Raw genomic sequence first — 23502 nt, 5'->3', positions numbered from 1 at the left:
GTTATTCTCCACATATACTCAGACAGACTCTTGCTACAAGGTAACCACAGCAGGTCAGCATGAACCTGAAAGGGCATGGATTAGTCCACATTTAAAGATAAGGACAGAAGTGTTTCCCCATATATAACTCTTTGGATAACTACAATAAATAATGGTGAGAAATGAAAACTTGGTTGTTTCTCTTACATTTTTTCTGAGGAAGTATTTGCAATTTAAAAGTATATTATTGTGCTTGACTGATACTTTTAAATATGTTTTCCAGTTTCTATTTTTAGGAAGGCACTAATCAGTATGTGATTTGTTTGTTTAAAAATAGTATTGTTGTATCAGCATTGATAATTGCAGCTTCTTCATTCCGATGGCCTTCCCTTTAAGGTATGTAGCAGAAATAAGTTTCCTTTTTGCCTTTTGAATAAAAATATACTTTTCCAGTTCAAAAATCTGAAAATATTTTAAAACTAATCTATGTTTTTATGTAAACAACTTATAAAATTTTATATGGGGTATAGGGTAATCTTTGTAGAGACCATTTATTTTAGTGTTCATTTTTTTTCTTAGCATGGATTAACACCTAGGTTACAGAATGTCTATAAATTAACCCATGATTTATATTGCAGAATTGGGAGGACCATAGAAATTATATTGTCAGTTCAATCTGATAAACTAATGCACAAATTTAAATTCTATTCAACTACTTTTGAGTATATACTAAGTTGTATTCAGCATATTAAATCACAAAATGCATAGTTCTGCTTGTCACATAAAAATTTAATGATTAATATTATAAAATTAAAGTGAGTAAAAATACACTGATGTAAGAAGAAATGTTTTCTAGAAAGTCGACAACATATATGGAAGATTTACCTATAGAAATACAAAGCAAAAACAAATCTAGTATTTTTAAGATGAATATTTCAAGTATGAGTTTATTTTCTAATGGCTAAATTTTCTCACTTGTTTTACTACCTATAAAATTAAAATTAAATTTGCTTTTCAATGGATCTGACCTTATGGTATTTAGAAGTTAGACATCTTTATAGACTTTCCCAAAATGTAATTAGAAATCAGGTTGGTTTATGACAGAAATAAGAATTAAAAGTAAAACAAAGTAGATGATATAATTTAGAGATATTGGAGTCATTGAATGGAATTCTATTTGGTAGATTAATCACTTAACAATAAAAATTATCCTTTTTCACAGAAATCTATTTGAAAGACAGTACGACTTACTGCCATTCACTTTCTTACTTTCTTTCTGATTTTTGCAGAATATGCCCAATCATTTTACAGCATTTAATTTCTTCTAAATACCAAAGGGAAATGATTTTTTTCCCCTGAAACATTAACATGCTACTGTAAGAGTACTTTCACTTCTTTGGAATTTCTTGTGTATTCTTTTGCTAACACTTTGTGACAGGTTCCTATCTGCTAAACCAACTCCTGGATTGGAAGAGAAATATAAGAAATCTGTTGGGAGACACCTTGTCTCAATGTCAGTGCACTGCCCTACATTAGTTTGATAAGGAAAGTGTCTCGTCCTTTTTTACTGTGATAAACTTCAGAGTGTCAGTGACATATATCATAGTTTTCCATTAGGGAGACCAAAGAAAGGAGAGGCTACAGCTTAGAAATTAAGATTTTACCTCACAAATTGTTGAGAATGCCTGCATGTTTTTAAAGTATATAAATTATTTGTCTCGCCTTTAAAATGAACTATTTTAGGTCTTTTGTAATGTAATTATCAGAGTATCACATAAAAATAAAAAAATCACTCAAATAAGTTTATAGATTCCCCAATGATGAATTTAGTTTGACCAAAGATGTTCATTTCATTTGGATTCCTTTAGAATGAACTCTAAACATATACAACTCTCTAACAAAAAGCTCTGCAATGAATGCTTTCATTTTGGAGAAGGTTAAGTAAAATTAATAAATGAAGTTATAAAATTAATTTTAAAACCTGAGAAATTAGCAGAAAAATCAACAATCACAACAAGAAGGATATAGGGTGGGAGGTGGAGGGGGGAGTATTGGTGGGAAATTGAGACAATTCTATTCAAACAACAAAAAATAAATGATTTAAAAAATAAGATTTTTTGTGATTATGTTTTGAAATATGTTTAATGGTTGGCCCAGGACAACTCTTTTTCTTTCAGAGTGGCCCAGAGATGTCAAAAGTTGACCACTTCTGATTATATATTATACAACTAATATTAGTTTTTACAGACAGTAACCTGGAGAATACTATTTAAACATCTGATCAGAATTTACGTTGCCAACATGGGACAAATGATATCATATGTGTCTTGATTTGTTGCACTAAAGAAAGATCACTTAAGAAGTATTACTGTCCAAAAGGCATATCCCATCTAAGCAATAAGGACCCATCAGACACACCAAAATTGATGGATATTAAACAAATATTCTACAGTCTTAAAAATATCAAAGGTTTGAGAGACAAAAATGACCAGTGAATCATCCAGAGTAAAGCAGAGAAAAGAAACATGAAATGTACATGTAGTGTATAATCTTGTACCAGAAGAATTCTAAGAGAAAATATTGGGGCAAAGTTGACAGATTCGAGTATAGTTGTAGGTTGAAAAATAATATTGCATTGTCAAATTTTCTGATTTTGATAGTTTTATTATAATTATATAAATATTGTCTTATATTGGGAAATATGCTTTGATGTATTTAGTAGAAAGGTGTTATGAAATTTGAGGGTTATTTTCAAGTGGTTCTGAATATAATGTTAAAAATAGACATTTTATGTATATATGAGGGTGGGAGAGACAGAGAGAGATTAAGAATGATTCACACACAGTAAAATACTTATGATGGGCAAATCTTGATGACAGCATTTGGAAGTTCTTTGTATTACTTATGTTTAATACTTTTTATTGTATTGTTCCACTACTGTTTAGCCCCCTGACACCCCCGGCCTCCCCCGACAATCACCACACTGCTGTTCGTGTCCATGATTCCTTTTCCCTTTTCGCTTGATCCCTTCACCCTCTCACCTGCTCCCCTGAGCTATCTGCTTGCTAGTGTTATGCTTGCAATTTTCTCTAAGTTTAAATTTATTTTAAAAGTTTAAGAAGTTAAAAATCTTAAATATTTTCATTTTTAGTTTCTAAGTATCATTGAGACTCAATTAATGCAGTTTGAAAATGAAAGAAGAAAACCAGAATTTATGAATTCAATAACAAAACTTTAATAACTGCAAAAGAGGAAAATACTTTAAGTAGCAATTGGTAGTATAATTTTAAGATTAAGGCTATTCTATTGCTTGTTTATTACTAAAATTTTTCACTAGTTTAGGTGTATATCAAGACCCTTCAAGTTAGTGAAGAGGAGTTAAAACAATTGTAATAATGGTTTGTGCAGTAACACAAGTGAAATTCAGTGAGATAGAAGGATGTGTCTCTCAGGATTTCCAAACCTTTTTTCTCATTATTTATTTATTTTTTCAGACAGAGGGGAAGGTGGGGAGAAAGGGAGAGAAACATCAATGTGTGGTTGCCTCTCACGGGCCCCCTACTGGGGACCTGGCCTGCAACCTAGGCATGTGCCCTAGACTGAGAATCAAATCAGCAACCCTTTGGTTAGAAAATTCCATGACACTAATTTTGCTAAAATGTCATTAATGAAAGTTGTGCCTGTTTTCACCCAAATTAGCTTCAATGTTCAGTTTGCACATTCCAATACCAGTTCTCTGGGACTGTCATCAGAAGGGAGCAGTCTCCATATACATGATAATGAGACAAGTTAATTGTAAATCTTGAGATTATAGGGGGAAAATAATGATAAAAACTGTTACAACTAAATAACCTTTTCTAAGTAATTTCAAACTATCCTCAATCCATACTGCAGAAATTTATTTGATTAATTTCCTTAACAGATTCTCAAAGTAATTATGAATTCAACACTTACACCTGTGTTTTTAATGTGCATTAGTAATTGCTTGGGATTGAAAATTGTTACCATATTCTCACTAATGACATTAATTCCTCCAGCATAGTTGCATACATTTTCAATTAATCATCTTATCAATACATTTAAGTGGATACTCTCTTCAGGTTTGTAAACAATAATATATCTACTAAGTAAAATATAAGTGCATTGATGCAAATGCTTTTACATAATGAATAAAACATAAAATTAATGTCTAATAGTTGAATTGAAAATTAATAGAAATATTAGCAAAGATCAGCTACAAAATTAGTATTTTATATTTCATTAAAATATTATATACAAATTTTGTTCCATATATGATTAAAGTCATGCAGCTATATGTGGATAAAATTGGTTTTATTTTTCCTAAACTTTAACAATGTTGATAATATTTGACATCTTATTTATCTACCATCTACTTGAAAAGTAAAAAATTCATTGTTTTTATCTTTGTTTATGCTTGACAAAGTAGGGGTAATCTATCAAAGAAAATAACTTATAACAAGCCATTGTGGTAGTTTTAAATCTGCTTAATAAACAGCATTTGTATCTTTTATAGACTATGATTTTATCCTTTCTAAGTGAAAGTATCAAACAGCTCTTAAAATATATATTTTCCTAAAATATTCTCTATGCTAATAAAGCAATGGTAACATCATGGTTTACATTAGAAATAAAAAATAAAATAAACCAATCAATGACTGTAAAATACTAAAACTCTTAAGCAAAATGAAAAAGGATAAAACTAATTATCAGTTTTAGTAAGAAATAATATCACATGCCAATCTCTCTTTTAATATATTTGTGTTTGTCTTCATTATTCAGAAATTAGTGTTCACTGAGCTAAAATTGCCAAAACAAAGTAATAAACTGTGGGAGAAAATTGACAATCATCATGCTAATTAAATCAATTAACTTGGATACCTTGATATCTTCTTCTCATTCATATTAAATAGTATCTGAATTATTCAAATGATTGTCAGCATTAGTCAATTCATTGAGGGAAACTTACTTTTGACAACCTATCCCAAACTAACCCCTATGTGATGTTGACATACTACGTTTCACTCCCTGAAAGCACCCTGTTCTATATCCTGATCCAATGTTAGATACAGAACCTGATCAGTGTGTATTGGAGCCTTGAAAAGTTAAGCTCATGATACTTTTTGTCTTCTGAGTGATGGGTAGTGCCTAACACCAGATGTCTCTTTAATGTGACCTGCCATCTAGCCTGTCAAATGGCTCAATCAAAACATAGATGCAGTGTGCTGTTCACTAAGAGAAATGCCTCCAATCACAAGATGTGTAACTCCCTCTGAGGAGCTTCAGAAAAGTTTTTTCCATTACATACTTTCCTCTTCTCTTATTCATCTTAAATAATAGCAGATTCCCATCAAGCTCGTTTTAATAGTCGTTAGGTACTTTTCACAATTTTCTTTGGCTTGTGTATTAGTAGACCCATCTGATGAGCTCATAGAAGGCACTAAATTATCAAAGGACCCTGTTTCTTGTAGAGCCTCAGTTCTTTGGTAGATCTATTTAGTTTTAATATTCAGATCGAAACCCTGGCTGGTGTAGCTCAGTGGATTGAGCGCGGGCCTGAGAACCAGACAATCGCGGTTCGATTCCCAGTCAGGGCACATTCCTGGGTTGCAGGCTGGTTCCCTGCAGGCCAGTTCCCAGCAGGGGATGCACGAAAGGCAACCATACATTGATGTTTCTCTCCCTCTCTCCTTCCCTTTCCCTCTAAAGATAAATAAATAAAATATTAAAAAATTAAAAAAAATATTCAGATCTCGAAGAGAGCTGCAAACAAACAAATGATGAAACAAACTAAAAACCCACTTTGGTTTCTTGGTAACTAAAAGTCCTGAGACAACTCTGTAAACATAAATGTGAAAGTCTCAAAATGAGAATAATGATACCCTTTCAATTTACTGAGGTAGTTAGAATGACCATCCAAAAGATACTATACCATATTAAGCTATATATATATCTTACTTTTTTAGGAATTTCATGTATGGAAATGAGCTTCCTCTGCCTGGGCTTTTTCACTCCATCATTTTAGACAGTCCATTGCAGGAGTGAAACATGTTGTATTGATGTTAGATGCCAAGAATTAAAAACTAGTGAAGAAATCTATTTTAGCTTCTGTTTTATTTACTGTGATAGAGACATTGAGAGCCAGGAGAACATTATATTCATGTGATGAACTGAACATCTTGAATCAAATTACTTAATTAAATGAAAAGATCTAGTTCAAGACAAATTTCTCTAACACCTTTACAGTGGGAACTGATTTAGACCTGGTAACTATGGTTATGAAATTTCCTTATGCTTATGAAAATTATTTTTAAAAAGTAACAGAATATACTTTCTGTTACTTTCAATATCAGGGCCAATATATATTTTTGGCCCACTTACCCAGAGATTTGGATTCTGTAGTTGTGGTCCTTATCTATGTTGCTTTTTCTCTCTATTCCAGGTACACAGAAATTTATACTTTTTACCCTTTTAAAGTTATGTGATACCATCACCATTTCTCATCAATCAGATGTAACAACTGTGACAAGCTGGGAGGTGGCACTTAATTCAAAGTGTTCTGTGCTCTCCCACAGTGAGTTGGTAGAGGTCTCCCCTGAAATGATGACCATATTAGATTTTGAAGGTGAATAAAATAATCTTTCTTCTCTTAAGCTACTGTGATTCAGGCTTTGGGTGTACCACAGAATAACTTTGCAGCATGGAAGTAAGGTGTGCTGAAGGCCAGCATTTTAAGGTGTACTAAAAGTGTCCTTGGTTATATGTTATGCATGTGGTCAACAGATCGCATTTTAAGAAATGTTACTGGTTTAGACCACTCCTTTGCTACTTGCAAATATTTTTCCACTGTGACACCGGGTCAGAGCAGAAATTTGATAGCTTGGCATTTGATAGTCACCACTCCTAATTGGGTTCCACTGGAAAAGTATTAAAGAAATTTCACTTGAAATATCAGGTCAGGTTTCTTCATTCAAATCAGAAAAATTCAAATTTTTCAGTATTAATTTTAGTTTTTCACATTAATACTAGTTTCTTAATGTTTTAAGACCATGTTTTATTTTAAATAAACACTATTTCTTAGTTTTACAACAAACTTGAGAGGGAGGTACAGACACTTACTATATATTGCCTAGTCCCACATATGCATCCTCCATTATCAAAATCACTTAACAGAATGGTAACTCTTTTCTCAACACTGAACTTGTATTGACACAATGTAATCAACCAAAATCCTCAGTTTACATTAGAGCTTACTTTTTGTTTTATACATTCTGTGGGTTTGGGTAAATATATGAGTATAATGACATATCCATCATTATAATATCAAACAATAAAACCCTGTGTTCTGCCTAAGTTCCTTTCCCCTCAATCTATCCCTATCAGCAAATGATCCTTTTATTATTTTCATAGGTTTGCCTCTTTCAGGTGTCATATAGATGGAATCACATCATACCTGAACTTCTGGATTGCCTTCTTTCATTTAGTCATATGCAGTAAAGGATCCTGTATGTTTTTTCATGTTTTGATAGCTCATTACATATTTTTTCAGTGCTGAGTAATATTCTGTTGTCTTGATTCACCACAATTTATTTATCCATTCACCTACAGAAAAACATCTGGATTGCTTTACAATTGGGGCATAGATGAAAAGAGCAGCTATAAACATTCAGGTCTAGGGTTCTGTGTGGACATAACTTTCTTTCCTTTGGGTAAATAACAGGGAATGTGATTGCTGGATTAGATAGTAAGAGTATATTTAGTTCTGAAAGAAACTGCTAAACTATGGCTTAAATATCTTGCATTTCCACTAGTAATGAATAAGGGTTCCTATTGCTGTACATCCTGCTCAGCATTTAATGTCGTTAAGTATTCCAGATTTATGCCATTCTAATAGGTGGGTAGTGGTAGCTTGTTGCTTTAATTTGCTTTTCTCTGATAATATATAATGTAGGGTATTTTTTTCATATGCTTGTTGGTCTTCTATTTGTCTTCTTTGATGAGGTGTCTGTTAAGGTCTCTGGCCCATTTTTTAATTGGGTTGTTTTCTCATAGTTGATTTTTAAGAGTTCTTTGTATATTTTGCATAAGAGTCCTCTATAAACCATGTCTTTTGAAAATATTTTCTCCTAGTCAATGGCTTGTCTTTTCATTCTCTTGTTATTGCCTTTTGCAGAGCAGGAGTTTTGAATTTTATTGAAGTCCAGCCTATCAGTCATTTCTTTCATGGGTTCTGTCTTTGATGTTATATCTAAAAAGCATTGCCTGTCTCTTAACTTTTGAATGTTCCCTGTCGATATAAATAGAACAGAAGTTAAAATATACCCCCTCCTAGTCATTAATTTAGACATTGACTTTGTTCATTCAGTCACCATTCAGCATGCTTTTGAAGGCACTGGGTGATAAGCCCTGTTATCATCTATGTGGAAAGAATAGGGAACAGAGCTATTTACATGCCAAAGGTTCACTAGGTTTAGGCTTCAGATTCAGAAATGAATTAAAGTTCTTTTTCAAATTTGTTCCGAAACACCTTGCCTGTTAAGGCATCATGGTCTAGGACAATAAGATACTCCTGTTCTTTATTTGATACTTGGAACCAAAGATTTACTGCATGGCCTGGCATAAAGTATGTCTTCCTTCCTCAGTGATTCTCCTTTTTTCTCATTGAATGGAACAATAGTGGCCTGTAGGAGAAAGTCTAATTTCCTGAGAGTCACCTGTATGTCTAATAGCAAATTTGTCCTTCTACAATTAAAAAATAAATAAGACTAGATTTTTTATTGTTATTCTGGAAAATAATACTTTTTAAGGGCCTTTAAGAAAATTAGCAAAGGTAGCCTGGAATTTAATAATTGTCTCTATTGATCTATAAGATTTTAAACTCTAATAAACCAGATGTAATTACTCTTTGAAAAAAATGTAAAACAATTCTACAAGTTACAGCATTTGTACCCTTATGTCATTTGCTCTTTAACTACTAAGAAAAGTTCACCAGAGGAAAATTATATTAAAATCAGATAAAACACACAAAAATAAAATTCACCAGGAAGAAAGGATACCTTTGATAAACAGTTTGTCTACCATGCCATCTGGTTCTCTTAGTTTCTATCTTTTGGTCCCATTAAATCACTGTGAAGCCATGTATCTGAATCATACTTTTAGTATCCATCGAATGGGGATAATCAAACTCCTTTATAGTGTAGAATTTTAATAAATAATCAGTACGCATGATATCTCAGGTTCTTTTTTTCTGTACCACACTGCTATGAAGACAGAAATAACTTGGTGGGGTGCTTTTCTGCTCTCCCAGAGTGACTGACCGCTTCAGTAATCATCATGGCGGCTGCTATGAGCCCAGGCTACCTGCAATTATCTTAGGGCTCTACTAAATGCCCCTTCCTTCAATGCCCCAAGAATATCCAGTTTCATAATTCGAGAATGAGAGTTTATTGTTTACTAAGAATCATGTAGGGAGGTAAGGAGATCCATTCCTTCATTCAACAATTGCATATTGAATCTCCTTCCGGTAGTAGGATGTAAGAGTAAACAAAACAGGCTTTATGCTCTCATTGAGATGATAGAATTTTTTGGGGGGAGATAGACAATAACAAGAAATAAATGAATAAGTACATAAACAAATAAATAACAAAAGATGATAAGAACTGTGAAAAATTAAGGCAAAGTAAGAAAAATCACAAAGGGTGATGATACTTGATAGAGCTATCAAAAAAGAGCCTCTTGCTGTTGGATCAGAGAGCTGAAGGAAGTGACGAGCAGGTCATCTGGGGTATGGAATACTGATGCTACAATGGGCTGGTATTGCGAGTGTATTTGGAATTGTAATGAGTACAGTGTAGCTAGAGCAGAATAAACTACTATAGGGCGCTGGCTAGAAATGGGATCATAATGCTAATCAGGGTTATAGTCATTCATTACCTCTAAGGGCCTATTAAGTGTCTTAAATTTTATTCGGAATTAGAAAGAAACGATGTTCAAAATTTAAACATGGTTTGAGGATACAAAACAGAACAAAAATAAAGTTCCCTATAGAAAGCTGCAATCTTTTCATGAGATTAATAATTTTTAAAATTGCATGTTATTATTTATACTATTACAGTTGTCCCAGGTTTTCCCCTTTATTTTTTTTCTGGATCTTATTCCATAAAGCCATTACAGATCCTCTCAAACGTTAAAAAAACATCTCATGCTCATACTTCCCACTAGCACTGTGGTCTTAAAAATCATTTTGTTCTTCCAAGTTAAGTTTTGTTTCCCTAAACTTTCTTCCTCCTCCCAAGCAAGTCTTTACAACATTTACTGCTCAAAACAAAATTGGACAATAAACAAGTCTGTTAAAATAGGTTCTTTTTTTAACATGGGTAGGTTCTTTTTTTAAATATGGGAGGAGAATATTTTTTGGTCAGAATGTAAGTATCCGTCTATAGTCTTCTCCTCCTCTCTGCCTGATTTTCTTAGGAAACTTTTCATAACTTTCTAGTAGGTTGATTATTCCATGGGGCTTACATGTGTTTATCTTTAGCCATCAAGAACTTTGGAAAAGTAAAGGAAATTGAATAATTACAGAATGGTAGAAATTCTTAGCTCAACACTTTAGTTTTATGAGTGACAAAATATTAAATGGTTAATGTTTTAATTGAGCTTTATTGATTCCATTAATCTTCATCTCCATCAGGCAGAACTGACCTGTGAATGCATTCTACCACTTCTATGCCTTCTTTTCTAGGTCAAGATTACATAATAGAAGTAGATGGATGTATATTTCTGTTTATCTTTTAAAATAGCATCACCTGCCAAAATATTGGTTGAAGGATAAAATGCTGGAATAATTTTTTCTGAAATTTTGAAAGTCAGAGTTTCATGAATAAATAGCAGCTGGTGTATTTACCTTGTGGGGAAAAGAAGTAACAGAAGCACTTTGTGTCAATCAATATGAAAATGTAATTTAATCCAATGAGACAAAAATCAATTTTCTTTTCTCAGAGTTTCAAAGTAGTTAAATATCACCTGTTCTGCTTAATTAGTTTTTGATATTTGTACAAATTCACCTTTAAACTTCATAACAATACAGTTCTTGTTTGAGCTTCGGATTTCTCTGTCCCAGTTGTGTTCTCTTTCAGCAGGCTAGAGATAGTAAGGGGGAAAAAATTTTACGAAACAGAAACCATGTTGTTTTAAAAGTGGTGCATAGTATTTTCAGGCTCCAATCATTAGAACAGCCTTCTGTTGCCCTGCTGTAAATGATGCTTTGTTTGCTAACCACAGATTTACCGCAAACCCACTGTGAATTTTGTTATATTGCTGCTGGTGTCGGAAAATGCAAAAAGGAAAGAGGAGCTTTTGCAATTTGTAACTGACATATTTGAGTAATTTAAGAATTCAAAACTTGATTTGAACCATATATATGCATATAATGAATTAATGTTAACCAGAAGACAAGTTGAATGGACATATCAAAAAGTGCAGACGTATCACAGGACTTAGTATGTGCTGGGAAAAATAAAGTTTAGGAAGAATGAATACTAAGGCTCATAATTTGGTGAAAGTTAGTTTCTGTACATGTGTGGATATGGAGAGGTACAGCCCAGACTGCCCCTCAAGGATAAGAGCATTGCCTGGCGGCTGACACCCTACAGCTATTAGAACTTTCAGGACAGTCTCAGCTGCAGAGAGCACCCTCGCTCAAGGTCGTGCCCTTACTGGGTAATGGAGGTGGAAAAGCACAGGGAGGGTGGGCCTGCCCTATATTGCACTGCACCCTCCCCCCCCAATAGGTGTTGGTAGCAAGGGTGTGTTCTCAACAGACATCTCAGTGCTTTTATGGATTGTACAATTTGTAGTTTCCTGAAAGAGATTCTTTAGTGTTTCTCATTGTCTTGTGACGCCTGCACTGGCCTGCAGTGTCCATGGCATTATGGATGAGACATGAGACAAATTCACATGACTACTGAGTCCTGTGAAGAAAAAGGGCCCTCAAGGCTACTCCCTTCAGGGGGGAGCTCCTCAGAGCGGCCCCACAACTCTCTCAGGGGGAGTTTGCCTAGACAGGATTTTACTGGGTTCAGGAATACAGGTACAGCTCATTAATCAGTGTCAGGCAGTAAGGATCAAACAGTAGATAGCATACTAGGGCTAGTGGAACTACTAGGGCTTATTCTGAGTCAGGGTCTATCAGCTAAAAGGCTACAAAACTTTGGGAAACAAACTCATATCCTGCTTGGGCCTTTATCATTTAACTAAGAGCATTCTTAGCAAAGCAGTCTTCACAGGATTTTACATACCCTTTCTCAGGCCTGATCACCTGGGGAGCCTGTCCTTTCTAGCACAGGGCTGCACTGCTCTCTGTCATTGTTTCAGGCTTAAGTCAGGCGGAGGAGGTAGAGAGCCAAAGAATTTTCACAGACTCAGGGGAGTAAGGCTTCATCAAAGCCAAGGGGCGGGTGTCCATCACCCCCTTTCTCTATAGCTTCCCAAGTCCTTCCCTTGGGTCTCCATGTGATCATGCCTGTCTTAGGTGGTTCCCCTCTTGGGGGATCTTACCCATCATTGGCTAAATGATCGAGCATTGGGGACCAGTTATGAAAAAAGGAGCCAAAGTGGCACTCCTGCCAGGGAGATAAGCTTTGTCTCCTTAGTGGCTTATGTTCGGAAGGTCACTCACTCAGCCTTAGCCATGGGGGGGGTTACAGCTCCTGAAACCAGGCAGGGCGGCTCCCAACAAACACTGCCGTCTGACTCACATTTGTCTTCTCCCAGAATATGCTCTATGGCAGCATTTTTGCCCAGTTTACAGAAACAAGCCTATTTGTTAAGAAGATGAGCTTTTATTTTAGTCTGATTTTGTTCAAGAAATAGTTTGTCCTCTTGACCATAATGTATCCTTGACCCACTTGTTAATCTGTGTTTTCCCCTCCATAAAGTGGGGATAAGAGAACACCCAAAATATCAGTGTTTTGTAGGGACAATTAATTTGAATAATATGCATACAGTTTTTATATGCCTGGCTCATAATAATGTTCAAAACATATTAGTTATCTTTTTAATAAAAAAGGGAGAGAGTAAAATATAAACCTCATTAATTTTATTCCTACATGATTTAAGGTGAAGCTTTATGACATGTAAAAACCATGTCAATTAATTATTGAATAGTACTTCTAGCACTATTCTAAAACAGAGGGAAAAGGTGATTGACAAGATTTCTGTCCAACAGAAATACAATTATGAATAAGGGCATTTTTTTCATAATGAAAACTATGTGTGCTGGGGAGGGGAATTCATCTTATCCTATATACTGATATAAGCCACTCTTTGTTACTACTGTCCCTTCTAAATTATCATCAAAGTGACTAATCCAAAATTCTAATGTTGGGAGAGAAATCATTAAATGTAACAGAAACCAGTAAGGGTGCTCTGCTAGTCACCCCTACCCCGCATTTGCCCCAAATTTCTTTGTCTTGTACTGCACCTTAGAGGCTACGTCATAAGGACAGCCTGATGAGGATTTCCTGACCAGGGGGCTTGCTGGGAGATCAGGCAGTAAGCAGTACCTATACAATAGTGGAAGCACAGAGAGGAAAGTGAGACTTTAATTTTTTTTTGTTTCCTCTTGCTTCTGCCCAGCATCTCAGCATCTCTAGCAACACCTGGGTCACTCCCAGACTGCATGCAGCCTTGACTCCAGTGTTGCAGTTCTCAGGAGTTTCCAGGGAACCTGACTCTTCCCTGTGTCCCTTCAGCCCTGGGCTAGTTTTGGGCTTTCTGCTGTGGCCAATTACTGATTACCTCACAATCTCTTGCTTATTTTCTTAAGCTGCCTTTTGCCTGGGAAAATGGTAGCTTTATTGGAATCCATGTGTTTGAATTACCTAGTGTAAATTCTGATTTCTCCCAGGAGTCAAACCAACAACATGCTGTCTTTTGTTTATATATATACACACATATATTTGCTGACTTTTAAATAGGTTTACTCTAAGCAGTTCAAGTAGTAATTAGACTAATATTAGTTTTTCGTTCTATTCTTTGAACCTACAATGACACTTTGTATACAACTCAGTAAATAATTATATATCAACAGCTATACTCTCTCCTATTACATTTTTGTGTAATATCCTTTTATAGAGGAAGAATACAGGAATGGCCAAAAATAATGGTGGTAATGGAAATACCATTATAACCATCATTACCTAAAAGATAAATCATAAGTAAGCATACAAAATAATAACTATAATATTAAGAAGACCAAATATACATATTAATGATGCAATAGTAAATAAATAAATAATACAAGATTAAACTGTGTTTGTGAACTTACAGTTGTAAACCTACTTTTGCCAACCTCTATATTATTTTTTATTCTAGGACATTTAGCTCTCTGCTACATTTCTATAGTCTTTGGTTCTCTCAAACTGCTGTTTATCTTTAAGAAAACAAATTTAGGTACCACTGAGGTTAAAAAACTTTATATAGCAACAAAACTACTTCCGAAAGTAATAATTGAATATGCCACCAACTCAAAAATAAAAATAACAGAAATTACACCAACTTTCATAGAGTTCTCAAGCCACAGTAGTTTTAATTTTTTCTGATATGAACCAAGTCAAGAAGTAATTATAGTGTATTTTTTCTTAAAAAAGTCTAAACTATTTTGCATATTCAAATCTTAGATAAACTGTAAAATTAGCTCTCTCTACACTTGCAAAGTGATGATAGAGTGATTGTTTAACTGTTCATCATGATTTTGGAAAACTTTTGTAACATTATAACTTAGTAAAGATTCAAGAGAAAAATCACTATGGCAACTCATGCTGGAAAAACACAGACACTAGATGCTAAAAAACAATAGAAGATTATTTCCAAATGAATGCTGTTTAATAAACACAGTCCAGCTTAATTACATACTTTACCCTGTTGTCCCTGTTATTTTATGTCTTTTAATATTACCTTTCATAAATGACAGTCTGAACCTCTTTTGGATTAGCATACTTCCTAGCACATTGAATTAACTGTATCAACTATAATTATTAAATCATTATCATTTACTCCTCTTCAATCTGTTTTTTTTATTGAGACTAGTTTTTAAAATATATTTGTGTATGCTATTAAAGTTGTCTCAGTTTTCCTCCTTTGCCCAGCCTGCTTCCCACTCTCACAGTCCACACCGCCATTGTACATACTTATGGGTCATGGTTCTTTGACTAATATATATTCCTTACTAACACCTTCACCTCCTTTCAACCAATCCCCCCCACCTCCCCTTTAACGACTGTCATTCTCTTGGATGTTTCTATGCCTCTGATTCTATTTTCTTTCATTAGTTTATTTTGCTCATTAGATTTCACTTAGAAATCTAGAAATCATTGCTCATTAGAAATCATTAAACTGCCCATACTACATTAAACAATCTATAGATTTAACACATTGGTCTTTCTATTACAATACCAATGGTATATTACATAGATCTAGAATAAATAACCAAAAATTTAGGTGGAACCAAAAATTATTCTGAATAGTCTTAGCAATCTTGAAAAAGAAAAAAAAGGTGTTGAAGGTATCACAACACCTGATATCAAATTATACTACAAGGCCACTGTAACCAAAACAGTCTGGTACTGGCATAAGAACAAAAACAGCGATCAATGAAACAGAATAAATAGCCCCAAAATAAGCCCACATCTTTTTGGTCAATTAATATTCAATATTTACAAAGGTAACAAGACCATACAACGGAGTGAAGAAAGTCATCAAAATATGGTGTTGGGAGGACTGGACTGGTACATGCAAAAAAAATGAAACTAGAAAACCAGCTCACAACATACACCAGAATAAACTCAAAATAAATGCACGACAAATATAAGTCACGAGTCCCTAAAAATCCTCTAGGAAAAGATAAGCAGTACAATTTTGGATATCTCATTTAGTAGTAGTTTTGCTGATATTGTTCCTAGGACAAGAAAAGAAAGGAAAATAATAAATAATGAAATCAGAGTACATTGATTTAAAAAGCTCCTGCATAGCTAAAGAAATCATCATAAAAATGAAAAGGGAACCCACTATATAAGAGAACATATTTCCCCAAAATACATCAGACAAGGGTTTAATCACCAAAAATATATAAAGAACTTATATGAATCAACACCAGGAAGACAAATAATCTAATCTAAAAATGGGTAAAGGACCTGAATAGACACTTCTCCAAGGAGGACATACAGATGTCCAATAGACACATGAAAAAATGTTAAACTCCACCAACCATCAGAGGGACGCAAATTAAAACCAGAAAGAGATATAACCTCACACTTGCCAAAATGGCCATCGTTAACAAATCAACAGACAAAAAGTTCTGGCGAGGATGTGAGAAAAAGTGAACTTTAGGGTATAGTTGGTGGGAATGCAGACTGGTACAGCCACAGTGGAAAACAGAATGGAGGTCCTCAAAAAGCCAAAAATGGAAATGCCTTTTGATCCAGTGGTTCCGCTTCTGGGAAAGTATCTCAAAATACCAATTCAAAAGAATATATGCACCTCAATGTTCATAGTTTATCTATGCACTTCATTCATTTTTTGAGTACAGTTGTTATACTTCCTTAGTTAAATTTATTCCCAGGTTTCTTCTTTTTTGTTATAATTATCATTTTAGAGAATACATATTTCAATAACAAAATAGTATGTCATTAATTCATACTGTAAAAACAATGCCAAATTCTTTTGGTAAATAATCAATACTCATGAAAGTAATCAATTATATTTAATTGGGTACTCATACTCTTAGAATGTACAACATTGTAAATTTCACTAAAACATAAAAATAGTTTATTAAAATATGAAGTAATTTGGAAAATCTGATTGTATTTCATCTGATCCATACAGAACTAAAAGTTTCATATTGTATAAAGTTTTGTCTAGTGGAATAACTAACTTGGAATTGTGGCACTTCTAATATACTTAATTCCTTACTGATTTTCTATCAGGTAGTAAAATATATTTTAAAATCTCATATTAATTTGTCCTTTCTGGGTAATTTACCCATATAATTTTACAAAATCTATGAAAAATCTTATTGGGATATCTGTACTTGATTTCAGTTCTTTATAAGAGACTTCCTGGCTTTTTGGTTTCATGAAGATTAGAGACAACAGTTTGAGTTTTTCTCTAGTTGAGGTCAGAAGAGGATACTTTACCTTGGTGGAGCCAGAAATCAGAGCAGTGAGCTGGGGTTGAGTGCTGACAGAAAACTTGGGATACCAGAGGCCAGAGAAGGGATGAAAGGCAAAAATAGAAGCAATTGAGGCCAGCAATTATCTCTCCAGAAGCCCAGTTTGCTTTCTGAGATCATGCCGGGGTCTCTTTGGGGATTCCCAGTTATATGTTGAATCAGAACCAGACTAAGAAGCCAAATCAGAAATTGTTTTGGCTGTGGTGGCTGTGTAATATGTCAATTTGGCTATGTGTATCTAATTCCCCAAATTTCCTCTCTCTGAATGTTTCGTTTTGAGATGGGCCATAGACAAGTTTGTGTGCAAGATCTGGAGGGCTGAGAGGAAGCAGCCGCCAAGATGTAGTTCACACAGGCTGTCACTTATCTGCCAGCTCTTCTTGAAATTCTCGGTGGAGGATAACAGTGGAACTTAGTGTTATTGGGTCTTTATTTTATTCACACACTAATGAGAACATTGAATAATTTAAACATTGATATGTGTGATTAGTATTCTGACCTGGTTTTCCAAAATATAAGGATAACAATATAAGCTTTGGCATTTTTATAAGCTCAAAAATTTTCTCCAAGTGTGGATAAGTTATTAACATCAGTCTTGATGAGACTTCTTCAATGGTGTAGAGACACAAAAAGTAAGCTCCTTTTTCAACAGTAACTTTCTATGATGTGTGTCAAATACTTCACATCAAGTCAATATTGAGAATATAATAGATATTCCCTTCAAAAACTAGAAGCACTCCTTTGACTTTTAAACTGAGAAACCTATGGCACTTACCTCATCGTCTAAAAATAAAAATTATTACAAAATATACAGTAAATGGTCTAGTTTGGAAAAATGATAGGTAATGAATCATGGCATATATGACTCATAGAATTATGAATTTAAGAAGTAGCATAATTTTAAAATTTATTTTACAGTTCATTTAAGACATGAATAATAAAAAAATTTCTGCTACATTATTCTCAGCTTTTCATATTCTTTTTATTTAAATTTGTTCCTTATTAAAGAAAGAAGACATTTTTCTCTATCTTGCCCACCAATCAGTGAAAACCATAATTACCTTTCTTCTCATGCCTACCCAAACATTGCATAAATCATCTCTACCTAGTAAATATTAGTGAATATCTATTTGGTGGCAATTACAGAGTTAAAAAAGATAATCTTTGCATGTAACATAAATAACTGCAAGAAAATAGGTTACTGCATACATTTTTATTGGAACAAAAATAGAAAATTATCAACACTAATGAAATAGATGGCTTGAAGATTAATATTCAGGGACTAAGAAACAGAATGAGAAGTTGAGTTGGCTTTGTGGTATGGCAGTTTGGCTTTGCTGATCTACATTTCCCAGACCTCCTCTCTCTGAATGTTTCAACTGAAGATGAGCCACAGAACAGACTCTTGTGCGGTATCTGGAGTGCTGAGAGGAAGGAGCAGCCAGTGTGTAGCTCACAAATGCTGTCACTTGCCTGCCAGCTCATCTTCTTAGCATACAGTCAAAACTGTAACTGTTCCATGGTTTCCTGGATCCTTCTCAGCTTTGCCAACTTTTGGGCCAGGTTTTGAGCTCCATAGGAAAGGGTAACAGGTTCTTCAGGACAGCCATACCATCAGTATCAAAAGCAGAAGAAGCTGACATGGGTTTCAGACCATCCTTATGGGGTCCTGCTTATCTTTTTATATACCTTCTCCTCATTATCTGCCCTGCAGACTCCAGGCTCTAGCATCAGGCATGGGCCAACACCTCACAGAGAATACCTGAGCAGTTACCACAGTTGTGCAAGGTCAAATGCCTATAACAAATTACTCCAAATAAGCTTTCCAAATGTTTATCTACTTTAAAGATTGAGTTATAAAACATTGAATACCTGTGAGTAATTTCTAATTAAATTACTGGAAATATTCAATATCAATTAAATAGATTATGTTTATTTGATAATGGATTAGATTTATAGATGAATACATTGTTATTCCTACTATAAGTCTGATGTCTTATGTAAAAATTTGTGGAAATAAGTTTTCTTTTTAATTTGCTTCCATTTGAAATGTTTATCTAAGAATTCAATTTTCTCATGAAATGTGTAATTTATTTTTGCATTAGGTGAAGATAAGCTCTAGCATGATATTTTGTTGATTATAAAGGGTCTTTAAAGTCCTTTGAATTATAGATACACATGTCCTTCACTGACAGCTTTGAGTATATAATTAGTGAACTAAATCGAAGCAAAAAAACCCATAATATTTGTTTCAAAGGAATATATATTGGATATATCAGGCTAAATTAGTATCATATATAGAAATAAATTTGATTTAGTTTTATTTTTATTTCCTCTTTGAATGTCAAGTATATAATTTAATCTGCTGTTAAAGATATATGTAAGAAACCTAAAGAGATTCAAATACCTCTTTTTGACCCATTTTAAAGAATGCCAGTGCTTGCTCTAATATCATATTGTTCTCTTTTACTTTATTTTTTCTCACTAGATGACAATTTTGTCAGAGTAGGGCAACTTGGAACATTCCCTCCAGAAACGCAGAATAAACTGTACTATTAGTGCTTAACCACTTCCATTATTTCCAGAACTTTGTTATGTTCTGGACTCTAATTCATTTCTGTCCCACTCTCATGTGTGACATAACTGCTCTGAGAAAATGTACATAACCTTAATACTTATTAAAATTTCATTATTATTGAACGAAAAGCAAAGGTTAGTAATATTTGAAATGACTGAAGGATTTTGGCAGATTGTTTTAGTGTGTGCACGTAAGACAGAGAGTTGCATTTTCATATAGACGTAGGAGTTGCTTCAGTGAATCATAACGATCACCTCTTTAGTCCTTATATGCAGTTTAAGATTAATTATAATAAATACTACCACAGCAAAAATCTTATCCAGAGATTCATCTGAACCCGTGTCTGCATTTACTGCATTGCTCTTCATTTTTTTAAAGGTTTTTATGTCTTCCTAAATAAAGTCTTTGAGAACACAGTTATGAACCTCCAGGTGATTCCTATTTCTGTCTTAAGAGACAGGATATAATTGCCTTTCATGTTTCCCTTCTATCACCTCTTATTTTAGCATTTAATCTTTCAGTCATTAAAATAACTGCTTGAAGATGGCATTTATTATTGGAAAGATATAGATATGCTAAGTGGAGTGTGACAAATGAATTCTATAATTTGAAAACCTAGTAGCTATCAGGTAGTAAGCAATGACTCTTGTCAGTTTTATTGACTATTAAAGAGACATTTTATAGCACATGCTGCTGCAGATACTGTTTCCAAGGGGAAGCTTGATATGCTAAATTCCACACTGGGTCTTTCATTCTAGAGCCAAGGCTTAAATCAATGAATAAAATAAAAATTTTTGTCTCCCTAGGAAGAACACATTTTCCATTGCTAAATTATATGCATCAGTAACACATATGGGGATTTTAGAGATGCTAACCTTGTTGGATTTTTTAAATTGGAGAATATAAACATAAATATGTGTTAAAGTTCATTTTTATAACTTGGTATTCTATAACTAATAATGCACTCTATCTCTTAAAAAGTTACCATATTGCAGTACAGTTCTTTGCATAGAGTTATGTGGACCTTCATAGCAAGTCTTAATGAACTTGATCATTTAAAGGTATGTGCTGTTACAAAGAGGTCTTGGAGTTGGGAATTTAAAATACTTTGTTATTTACTAATTTGGTGTGCATCCCTCTCAAAATCTCAAGGTTCTACAAGTAAGTTGCATGGTTGGACCAAAACTTGAAAAAAATATTGCATATATTTTGCATGGTAGCTGACACACATCGGCATTCAATAAATGTATAATACTCTCTGCAAGTACTTATATGTCCAGAACTCCCAACCATGCTTGTAAATGAGTCACCAAAGAAGTGAGTACTCACTTTTAATTTAAATTCCCTCTTTTTATAGCCTTTCCATGAAATGTACTTGCTCACATTTTTAAATTGCAAGATAGGTCATTTAAATGCAATAAACTCTAAAATAACTTTTAAAGTAAATATTTGATTCTTTTATGGAAGATGACACTAGTGTTAGTGCAAAATTCAATTATGTGTCTCCTTGCTCATAATTACAAAGACAAACTCTCAAGTTTTCTGTTCTTCAATTAAAGTATGAGACTTAATTTCAAAGTATCATCCTTTATTTCAATTTGAGTGAATTGCAGCTCTAATTACATGACATTATTTTAAAAACACAAAATACCAATACTTTAAAAATTATATTTGCAATTTAGGGTAAAAATTATAGTTACTGAAATAAAATCAAGATGAATGTGGTTTCATGTAATTATATTGAAAATGACAATGTACCAATAGCAACAATGCACATTAAATTTGTACAGCTTTTCCATAATTGTTTATTGGTAAAACAGTCATTGCATTAGAGGATCTTGCCATATTGAACACAAACAAGATTTATTGGCTGTAATTTTAAATAAAGAATTTTTCTTTCTTCCCCCATCATATTTATTCATTAAAGAAGATTTCTTTCTTGATTCTGTATGAAAATTCATAGCTTTGTGAAATTTCTGACTGCCATTCAGTTAAAAATAGACTACTGACAATAAATGGGAATGTAGTCTGAATTCCAATATTCTGCCTTGTTAAGTAATACTGCTTGAACCTTTATGTGCAGGTCTATTTCTCTACGTTCTCTGAGTGAGAGTGTGAAGCAGACATATGCAGAGCTCCTCCGACTGAAGCAGATGGCCAGGCTATCTGGAATTCTGCTCGGCTGACCCTGGCTTCACTCCCAGAGGTGACATAGAGACACCATAGAGAACGTCGCATGAGAAAGAATTTGCCAAATACTAAACAGAGGAAGGTATGAAGGGAAATAATATAAGAGAGTGCAAATTATCTCATGGTGCACCTACATTATGAATAATAAAATACAGGGCAAGAAATGTTTGTTACTATAGCTAGTCATGGAAAATAAACTAGGAAGGAATGTTCAACAAAGGAAATTTTATGTCAGTGTCTTACACTGTCTTTTGAAATTCTGGATGAATCCACTTTTAGTATAATTTTTAAATGATTTATCGTCATAGCAAAGTTTGATGGTATGTTCCTTGTGTATCTATTTCTCATACCAACTATTTTTTATTTTGTGACCATTGATTTTATTTTATTTTACCTCTCACTGCTTATTCTTATTGTAATAGTGCCCACTTATAATCATTATATCATTTGTATATATTTATAATAATTATATCAAATATATATCTATCTAGTAAGATAAACCTGTTTTAATTGCTATTCTATCTAAAAACCTATTTCATTTTTATTTAACAATTTTGAATTTAAGAACTATATATCTAAAAATATTTTATTTTCATAGCAATGTATAAATATAATACATATTATATACATACATTATATATAATATATACTTTACTATATATATAATGAAAGTGGTTGATCTAATTATAGTGATGTCAGTCCATGAAAAATGTACATTTCATTTACTGTATTAAACTGACTCTAAGAGACTTTTTAATGTAACATTTTGATATAAGGATGCATTTAAAATTTATGATGTCCCAGTTTCTTTGGGTTTTAGAATCCATAATATTAGTTTAAAGAATAATGGTACAAAATCTTAGGTATAATAAAATGACTTTTAAAATTTTCCCCTTAACTTTCAGAATGCTTTGCAATTTTATTCCTATTTTCTACATACTATTTTTTCCTCATATATTTATAATATTATCATTACTACAAATATATTTGAAAATGTTTGTTTGAGTATGTGTATGTATGTGTTTCATGCATGTGTATATACCTATGGATTCTCTTTAATTGTTTTGAGTACTTTTAACAATATCAATTAGATATTTTTAAATGTTTTACACTCATTTTCTATATTAATTTCAAAAAGCCACAGCCTTCTCAATTCTTTATATGATTTTGATCATAATATTTAAAAATATCTGTTGATTATTTTTCTCTGCAGAAATATCGGAGGAGAAAGGAAAAGATACTCTTGTGTTCACATCATTATCTTGACCACAGCTTTCAATGAGAGAGAAAATATGTATTTTTCAATGATTTCAAAGGAAATCAATGGTGTATTTCCTTTTTTTCCAGCTTAGAGTTAAGGGTTATAATGGCTACTGTGTAACTGAGTAAAATATACCTATTGTCTAATGAGAAAGTCTCACAAACGGAATCTCAGAATAGAGAACGGACTGACACGCAGCTATTCTAGGATGGTAAGTGTCAAGGACACCCTTTTGGCGGTGCCTACTTA

General features: G+C 33.4%; 1 long non-coding RNA gene across 2 annotated transcripts in view; it reads left to right on the top strand.

The window, feature by feature from the left end:
- Positions 1-341: 341 nt before the first annotated feature.
- LOC128625809 (uncharacterized) overlaps positions 342-23502 on the top strand; it is a 39184-nt gene continuing 16023 nt past the window's right edge. Inside the window, exons 1-3 of one of the 2 annotated variants that reach the window (XR_008389635.1) lie at positions 342-375; positions 21886-22074; positions 23206-23464. This is a non-coding gene — a long non-coding RNA (uncharacterized LOC128625809). Of the gene's footprint in view, positions 376-21761; positions 22075-23205; positions 23465-23502 lie in introns of those variants that run through there. The other variant, XR_008389634.1, reaches the window with a different exon arrangement.

This window comes from Artibeus jamaicensis, unplaced genomic scaffold (assembly GCF_021234435.1).
Source record: "Artibeus jamaicensis isolate MK-2021 breed Jamaican fruit bat unplaced genomic scaffold, CSHL_Jam_final contig_908, whole genome shotgun sequence".
Taxonomy (NCBI): Eukaryota; Metazoa; Chordata; class Mammalia; order Chiroptera; family Phyllostomidae; genus Artibeus; species Artibeus jamaicensis.
The sequence above is the reverse complement of the archived record's forward strand: the minus strand, read 5'-3'. Positions and strand labels throughout refer to the sequence as shown.